Source organism: Cryptomeria japonica, chromosome 3 (genome assembly GCF_030272615.1).
Source record: "Cryptomeria japonica chromosome 3, Sugi_1.0, whole genome shotgun sequence".
In the NCBI taxonomy this organism is placed as follows: Eukaryota; Viridiplantae; Streptophyta; class Pinopsida; order Cupressales; family Cupressaceae; genus Cryptomeria; species Cryptomeria japonica.
In genome coordinates this window covers 447,129,670-447,138,638 of record NC_081407.1, presented here as the reverse complement: position 1 = coordinate 447,138,638, position 8,969 = coordinate 447,129,670, and positions in this window count along the sequence as shown.

The following is an 8,969-nucleotide window of genomic DNA, read 5'->3' as shown; positions in this document are numbered from 1 at the left end:
CTCATTGGAGTGTGCATATCCCAACAATCTCCCTCTTTGGCATTGATGGCAACACTCATGATAAATTTCAAAAATGTATCCAAAAATGTGAAGTCCAAAAAATGTTACCAAAAATGTGTGTGCTCCCCCTAAGCATATGATTCCTATGATATTGAATTTTCTCATCCCACTACTCCCCCTTCGGCATCAATGACAAAGGTTGTCAAGATGTCAGTAGAGTTTGTAGTTTCAACCTTGTAACTGGGTGGTTACAATTTGAAAAAGATCTCCCAAAATCAAGTTTATACTATCCATAAACTTCTTGCTATCCGTTATTGTTGTCTCTGTTCTCTTCACTGTACCGATGAGATGCTGCAAATGCTCTGCCGGTGTTTTTTGTCCCTATATTAGTGCCTCAGATACTTCCTTCCGTAGTGATGCTAGATAGTCCAATCTTGGACTTAGTTTTAATCTCAAATGTTTTCCCTTATTCACTATTCTTTCTCTCTCTCTTTCCAATTTAAGTAAATCTTCTTCAAAATTTGTTATCTTCTCCTCAAAAACTGATAGTGTATCAGGTGAGTTAAAAAAATTATCAGCAAGTTTAATGATCTCATCCTGTACCTTGCTCATCTTTTTGTCTATATCTATAGTCAAAACGCTTGTCTTATAGGTGTCTTTGTACAAAGTTTTGTACTCTTTCAATAAATTACACAATTCTGGTAGAAGTGTGTCAAAAATTTTCTTACACTTCTTTATTTGCTCATCAAAGAATTTCTACTTTTCAATTTCTACTTTATCCTTCAATGTCTCTTCCTTTATTTTCTCAATGTTTTTTGTGATATATTTACACAGTGTATCAAGTTGTCCTAAAGAATCTTTATTGTCTATATTATAGTTAGGAGCAATTACCTTCAAAATTGGTATGGTATCATCAATTTCCTTATAAGCTTGTGAGCTACAGTCTATTATCTTTTTGATTGAATCTAGTAGTACCTCAGTCACATTAGTTGATTTGTAGCCTGATGATGAACCAACATTCTGAGTATCGTCAGTGGAAGTAACCAAGCTTGTATTGACCTCTGGTAGGTCTGTTTGTGTCTACATTTCTTTAAGCAATGGTTTTTCTATTTCTCCAATTGTCGGTGGCACTGTTTCCTTATGGTCCTGTTCTTGTTGCTATTGTTCCTGTTTCGGAGCCTTTTGCTCTGTTTGTTGCATTGTCTTAGTCTGAGTCTCTACCTTTTGCTCTTTGTCTTCTGTCAATTTCTCCTGTGTGTTTTCAGTTTGCTTAGCTACCGGAGGCTCACCAGCCATGTCAGTCTTATCAGCTGTATCTTTGTCTACCACTATGTTGATCTTTTGAGTATCAACATCCACAGTATATAAGACTTCAGGATTAGGATTGCCATCCTCTACATCCATACTCTCAGCTGCCGGTTGATCTTCTGTAGCTGTTTTTTTTACCGGTGGAGTAATCAAAGGAGGTGGGGGTAAATTGTCTCTAACCTTGATACTAGGTGGTCCACCAACTTTACCTTTACCCTTGTCTCTATCTTTCTGATAAACTTTTATGGGTTTGGGGTTCCTGTATTCTTCTTATTTTTCTTTTTCAACTAGGAATATATCCCATCCATTTTTTGTTTCCTCAGTCACCTCATTAACTCTTCCAACCATTAAAGCAATGTGCTGGTGTGTAGTAGAAAATACTGACCAGTTGGCTTGAGCAATTAGGTCATCAATTTCTTTGGGTGAGTTTACTGGATATACAACAAGTAGCTTTTCAATCTTTATTTTCCTGTCCAATTCTATTACTGCTTGTCTTCTTGCTTCCAGTCTCTTAAATAGTTCATCTGGAATTTCATTGACTACTTCCATCAAAAACTTCTTATGCATGTCCATATGCAATATAACACTATTTTCAACTTTTTCTTTTTCATCAGCTGTTAAAGTGTCATATATTTTTTCTATATTTTTCAATTTACCTTCCTCTGTAATTTCATTCAGCAGTATATCAAGAGGGGCCAAGTCTTTGTTTGTCCTCTTCTTCTTTTTGGGTGTCAGTTTCTTCTTCTTTGGTGTAACCTTTCATACCGGAGATCTCACTGCTTGTTGTTTTTGTCTTGTCATCCTGGGTGAGGGTGTGGTTGTCAGTGAGGGATCTCTTTTCCTTACAACTCTTTTGAAAGTTGTAGGCATGTCACTCCCCGAAGAAGTACCTACGGGTGATAGGTGAGTTTCAGGTTGTGGAGCTACTAACTCATCCTTTGTTATATTGGTTTTCTTCAACACATCTTCTTTCATGGCCTTTGCTTGTCTGGAACCTTTTCTTACAACTGCCTCAACCTTTTTCACTCTTTTCTTTGATTGTATTTGGCTTTCAATAGTTTTTGCACTGCCAAATATTTCTTCCTTAGGTTCTCTAGGGGCTTCTAGAAGTGCTTTAGCATATGTTTCAATTATATGATCATCTATTTCATAGCCCATCTTGGTTACCCAAACTGTCCTAGGGATGACTTCTTCCATCCAGATTTCATCCTTCTTGATTACAAAGCATATTTCATCTTTGTATTTGTCGACAATCTTTTGTGATAACCTAATTTTTTTCTTCATTTTGGCCTTTAATGCTTGAAAGAAGTCATGAATATTGTTTTCCTTGTCTTCTCCCATGTTATTGAATAGTTCTATTAACTGTTTACCTACCGGTATATCATATCCAAGTTCTTTGTAGCCTATATCGGGAACTTCTTTGGTTATATGTAGCATCAGACATACTAACAGATTTCCAAACCTGAAAGTTCCTTTCTTGTCCTTCTTAATCTTTCCAAGGTTGTCAATTAATTCATCCTTTAACCACTCACATATATCAATCTTTGCATTATCTGTGACCATATCATAAGCACTCTTAATGCATAAACTTGAAACTAAATTGAGTCTATTTGCATGACTAGCTTTATACCCTAATATCATGCTGATAAATCTCACATTAATGTTTGTTGCATCATTAACTTTTAGGGACCTTTTATCGAATGTTGCACCAATTAGGTTTGTAACTAGGTCATTGGATACCTTTTTGATTTTATCTAGCCTTTTACCGGTGGTCGATAACCCTGCGACAACTTTCATAGCTTCCTTAGTGATTTTGTGGATTGCATCTAACCAGAAAAATTCACCATGTACCCTGCTTAAGACTATCCTAATCACATCCTTGGGGAATTCAGGAATGCTAAGTATCTCTGTAAATCCTAGGGTTTCAATGATCTTGTGTTCATCTTTTACATTACCAGTTTTATTACATATCATAGTTTTAAACATGGTTTTAATCTCTTCATCTCCTAGTTCCTCAATGTTGCCGTGGATGTACATTCTGGGGTCTTCAGCATAGACAACTCCCTTGGGAATTTGAGAAAAAGCACCTAAGGTATCATCTTTCTTTGCTACCTTGGGAACTAACTGAAATATGGGCCTAGGTCTTTTTATCACTTCGACAATAGTAGGGTTTGCTATATATTCAATTGCAGAGGTGGATGCCATGATAAAATACCTTTTGCTGCCTTTAGGATGGATGAATGCTTGGAGTGTTCTTGCCTCTTGCTCGAAATGCCTTAGCTCGAAATCTTTGCACTCTTAGTAGGTTTGAAATCTCGGTGAAATAGAATGGAGCCAAAACCTCAATTTTATATTGTCTTTTTGCCATCTACCATATTAAATGCATGTCAGTTAAGTATTCACTTAACATTGTCTAGTGGTAAAAAGTAATTTCCAACTTCTTATCCCTAACCAAGGGAATAATAGCACATGTGTCATTTGATTGCCAAACCCTCAAGGAAACTTTATTCAATTAGATGAAGAACTTCCTACTGGTGGAGCATTGCTCTGTCCTGTTGGTGAAGCATCACTCTGTCCTACCGGTGAAGCATTGATTTGTTCTATTGGTGGAGGAGTATTCCCAATATTTAGATTAGCTTTTCTAATCCATTGTTTTGAGAATTCTTGCTTAACCTCTTCAACTTTTTCTTTACCTTTCAAGCTATAACTTTTGTTGTCTATCGGTGATCCTTTACTTCTACAGAATTTTGCAATATGCCCAATCTTGTTACATGCATAACAAGTTACATTATTCTTCTGAATAGCTTTCCCATAACCTATGCCAGTTTGTGTTTTGCATTGATTAGATAAATGTCCAAATCTTCCACAAACATAACATCTCACATTCATTCTCTAGTTTTCAGAGTTGTGACCAACTTTGTTGCATTTAGAACATTGACCGGTGGGTGTGTTGATATTCTGATAATTTCTAGATCTACATTCATTATAACAGTGTACCAGAATGCAAGAAATAATGCAATAAATAGAATCAAGAACATCCACATGAAAAGCACACCATAACACAAGATTTTAATGAGGAAACCCGGTGTGGGAAAAACCTCAGTGGGATTTGTGACCCACAATATTCACTCACTAGCCAATAAGAGAATATTACTTACAATAGGGGCCTACACATGCAAGAAGGCCAACTACCTAGAGCTCACTGCTCAATGGGAAGTCTCACTGGCTTACAATGAGGATTATACAAATCCAATATCTTGTACTACTTTACAATAGCATCTATGATGCCTGATCTAGTACTGGTTGCTGCTCTGCTTCTTACATAAACCCTTAGCCTATATTTCGCATAATAGGTCTGCCTAATATTTTTCCTTAACACTTCCTCACTCATACCAAATGTCTACAATGATCTCTTTTATATATAAGAGTCATTTTACAATTTGCCAAGTTGGCTTACAAATTTTTTATAATAATAAACAAAATATAATATAACAAAATCATGTCAGCCTCTATGTCGGTATACTTCTTTTCTTTGTGCCGGTGTTGGTGTCTTGAGTGTCGGTGTAGAGTGTGATCTGCTGATGCCGGTATAATGCCTTTGTCGGTGCCATAGGATTGCAAGGTTGCCATCAATGACAAAACCTTCAATCACATACAATGTCTCATTGGAGTGTGCATGTTCCAACACATCATGCTTTCTTCTCATACCGCTAGGAAGAATGTTCATTCTTGAGGTAGACATTTAATGGAGTCGATCTTCACATGCAAGATCCTCAAGGAAATCCTTCACGTGCATAAAGATGATGTGGCATCTTGATCTCATCTTCATCTCTTAGCTAACTCATCATAGAATGTCATCGATTGCATTGCACAAGCAAGATTGCCAAACCGGAAACCCTAGAGCTGAAACTACGAACTAGTAGTCACACTTAGTGAAACCTAGACACCGGTTCACTGCATCTCTTCATACCGGTTCACCAACTTCTTCCAATCTGCATACCGGTTCACTTGCACTTATTGACATTAATGACAACATACATTATCATCATATTATCATACTGGTTCATCAAATGCTAACAACACCCAGACAAGAGGATGGTCAATAGGCACCACCTCCTCGACTTGGTGATGAGGGAGAGGTAGAGAGCTATATTTGTTATATACCTCCTAGATTTTTTTATATACCCCATTTTTGTAGCATACGATTCTTGCTCCGATGAGACATTGTGTATGACAATTGATATTATTTGTACTCTTAGACACTGAGATTGTGATGAGATATACGAGCTCTTGATTTGATTTCATCGTACTTGTGTTGATTGATTATGAGATGTCTTTCTATATGCTTTATTCTATATGTTTGCATATCTTTTCAGTATGGATGTATGTAATGGAGATGAATATGGATGTTTGTTTTTTTGGTTTCTTTTTCATATGCAAATAAATGATGAAAATGAGTAACTAGTACTGCAAATGTTTATTTTTCATATAGTAATATGAATGCAAATAAATATATAATGAAATGTATGGATCTATATAAGATTCTCATGTATGTAGCTAACCATCTCAATACACAAGTACTCGATTGAATAAACGATGATGAAAAATGGTACCACTTGGTTGAGAAATGATGATTGCTTCAAAATCTCATTCAAGAGATAAAGAGATCATTGTTATCATGCCAAAATAACTTGAAATACATAAAATTTAGAATGAATGCAACTTAAACTTAGTCACTGGATTTGGTATGCTTAACTATCATCATTGAGCCTTTTACAAACATAGTTCGCAAAATAGAGTTCCTTCCTTTTTTATATGCAACAATTGATTATCTTGTCCACAGTGACCCTTTTATCATTCATATCCTTGGGAAGATTATGCATGCATCGAGATTTCACATTAAAGAAAATCCCTCAAAACAGACAAAGAAATGACTCCAACCTCCCTATAGAAAACAAATAAGTGGAGTTGAGGTATGTGTGGAAATTTCACCTTGATGTGAAGGCACTTATCACAGACACCCAACTTATGATATGTTTATAGATCATCAAAATCATTCCTACAAGCAAAAAATAAAGAAAAAGTAGTATGCCCCAATCCTTGCTCCTCTTAGTCAACATAAACTTCCTCAAGTTACTTAGAGGGAGTAATAATCGAAAACCAATTTAAGATAACACACAAAGAAAATTGCAATCATATCTCAAATAGTTTAATAATTGTTTTCAATAGTCTTGTTTTGCTTGTTTACTCAGTGATAAAACTCAACGGTAGTGTGGAGATAGGTGACTGACTTGGAGTGGATGACCTTTTTTTCTTTTTTTTTTAATTTTTAGGATTTTTTCAGCACTTTTTAGTTGTACAGGTTGCTGGAACAGAGAATACTAAGTGAAGAACTTCATCAAGTGGATGGTGTTGATCAGTTCACAGAGTTTTTCTCCTTCCAATGTTGAGAGTTGATAAGCACCGGAGTCAAAGACTGTAGTAACAATGTAGGGACCTAGGCAGTTGGGTTCAAACTTCCCTTTGTTGTCTCGAAACTATTGATTTTTAGGATTCTCTCTCAAAACAAGGTCACCAACCTGAAATTCTCTTTGTCGAACTTTCTTATTATAACCTCTAGACATTCTCTTTTGGTATGCTCTCAGATGATCAATGGCCACTTATTGACATTCATCCAGCAACTCGAGCTCTTGCAATCTAGCTATTTTGTAGTCTTCATCAGTAACAAGACCTTGCAAAGAAACTCTCAAAGAAGGTATTTCCACCTCAATAGGCAAGACTGCTTCGGATCCATACACCAAAGCAAAAGGTATAGCCCCATTAGGTGTTCTAATACTTGTTCTATAAGCCCATAGTGTAGGATTGAGTTGCAAATGCCAATCCTTTCTAGATTTGTTTACCATTATGTGCAAGATAGTTAGCAAATTTTTGTTAGATGCTTCAGCTTGTCCATTACCTTGAGGGTAGTTTATGGATGACCAGTGTTGTTTGATTTTGAAATTTTCATAGAGCTCATCTAGATCTTTATTTTTGATGTGCCCTACATTTTTAGTCACAATTGAAGAAGCTATTCAATACCTGAAGATGATATAGTTAAGGATGAACATTGCCACTTGTTTACCAGTTTCTTCGATTAGTGAAACCTCTTCAACCCACTTAATGAAGTACTTAGTGGTAGTTATGATAAACTTGTGTCCATTAGATGATGCAGGATAGATTTGGCCAATGAGGTCAAATGCCCATTGTTGAAAATGCCATTGTGTGATAAAAGGTATTAGATCCCTTGCTGGAGCATGTATGAGATTCCCATGTAGCTGACACTTCTCACAAGTTTTAGCAAATTTTATAGCATCTTTTTTCATATATGGCCAGTAGTAGCCAACCCTTAGCAGTTTCCGAGCCAGAATAAGACCATTTGAATGAGGTCCATCAATACCTTCATGGATTTCTGATAACGCACGTTGGGACTCTTCAGTTTCTAGACACCTAAGCAAAGTACTATCCAAACCTCTCCTATATAGATCGTTAGTGATGATGACATATCGTGAAGCATTTTGAATTAGGCTTCTTTTCTCATTACATATAAGATTAGCAGGGATAATTTGGTCACACAAGTAAGAGTAGATATGACTATAGCAAGATGAGTCATGTCCAATAATAGAACACACCATCTGATACTCAGGGGAATCATAAACAAGATAATGTAACTCTTCCACCAGGAATTCATAGCGGAACTCAGATTCTTGTAGTTGTGGTATAGATGCCAAGGTAGCCATAGCATCTATTGCTCTATTTTTTGATCTAGAGATCTTTTGAAATGATACAAAGGTAAAGTATTTCTTGAGGTCATCAACCATTCTTTTATAGGGCATAAATTTTTCATCTCGAGTCTGATATATATCATTGATGTGATTGATAATCAGCTGAGAGTCTTCATAGATGTATAACTCAACAACCTTCCATTTGATAGCCAACTTGATTTCATTTACCCAGGCTTCATATTCTGGGAAAGAGAATCTTTAATGCCTTTCGGATTGAATATCTCTAAGGAGTGATAAAAAGTATTCTGGTACCAAAACCTTGTTGAGTGAAAGATCCATCAAAGAACATTTTTTGGGATTGTTGAGTAAGGTGCATGATGGATTCATCCGAAAATTCTATGTGAAAAGGTTGATTGTCTTTAAGTGGAGCATCAACAAGTTGATCTGCAATGACTTGTCCTTTGATAGCTTTGCGTTCTATATATTCAATATCAAATTCTATAAGAACCATGACCCATTTAGCCAATCTCCCTGTAAGCGTTGCTTTGCTAAGAAGGTAATTTAGCGGATCAATATTAGCCACCAGTTTGATAGAATGTGCTAGCATGTAGTGTCTTAATTCTTGTGATGAAAAGACCAATGCCAAACAAGCTTTCTCTATGATAGTATAGCTGATCTCATAGGACACTAAGGTCTTGTTGATATAATACATATTTATTTCTCTTTTGTTGTCATCTTGTTCTACCATAAGTGCCCCTAGTGATGTATCAGTAGCTGATATGTAGAGAATCAAGGGCTTTCCTTGAATTGGTGGCATCAATATAGGTGGATTAGAAAGACATTCCTTGATCTGATTCAAATGATGTTCATAATCTTCATCCCAGTTGTATGTAACTTCTT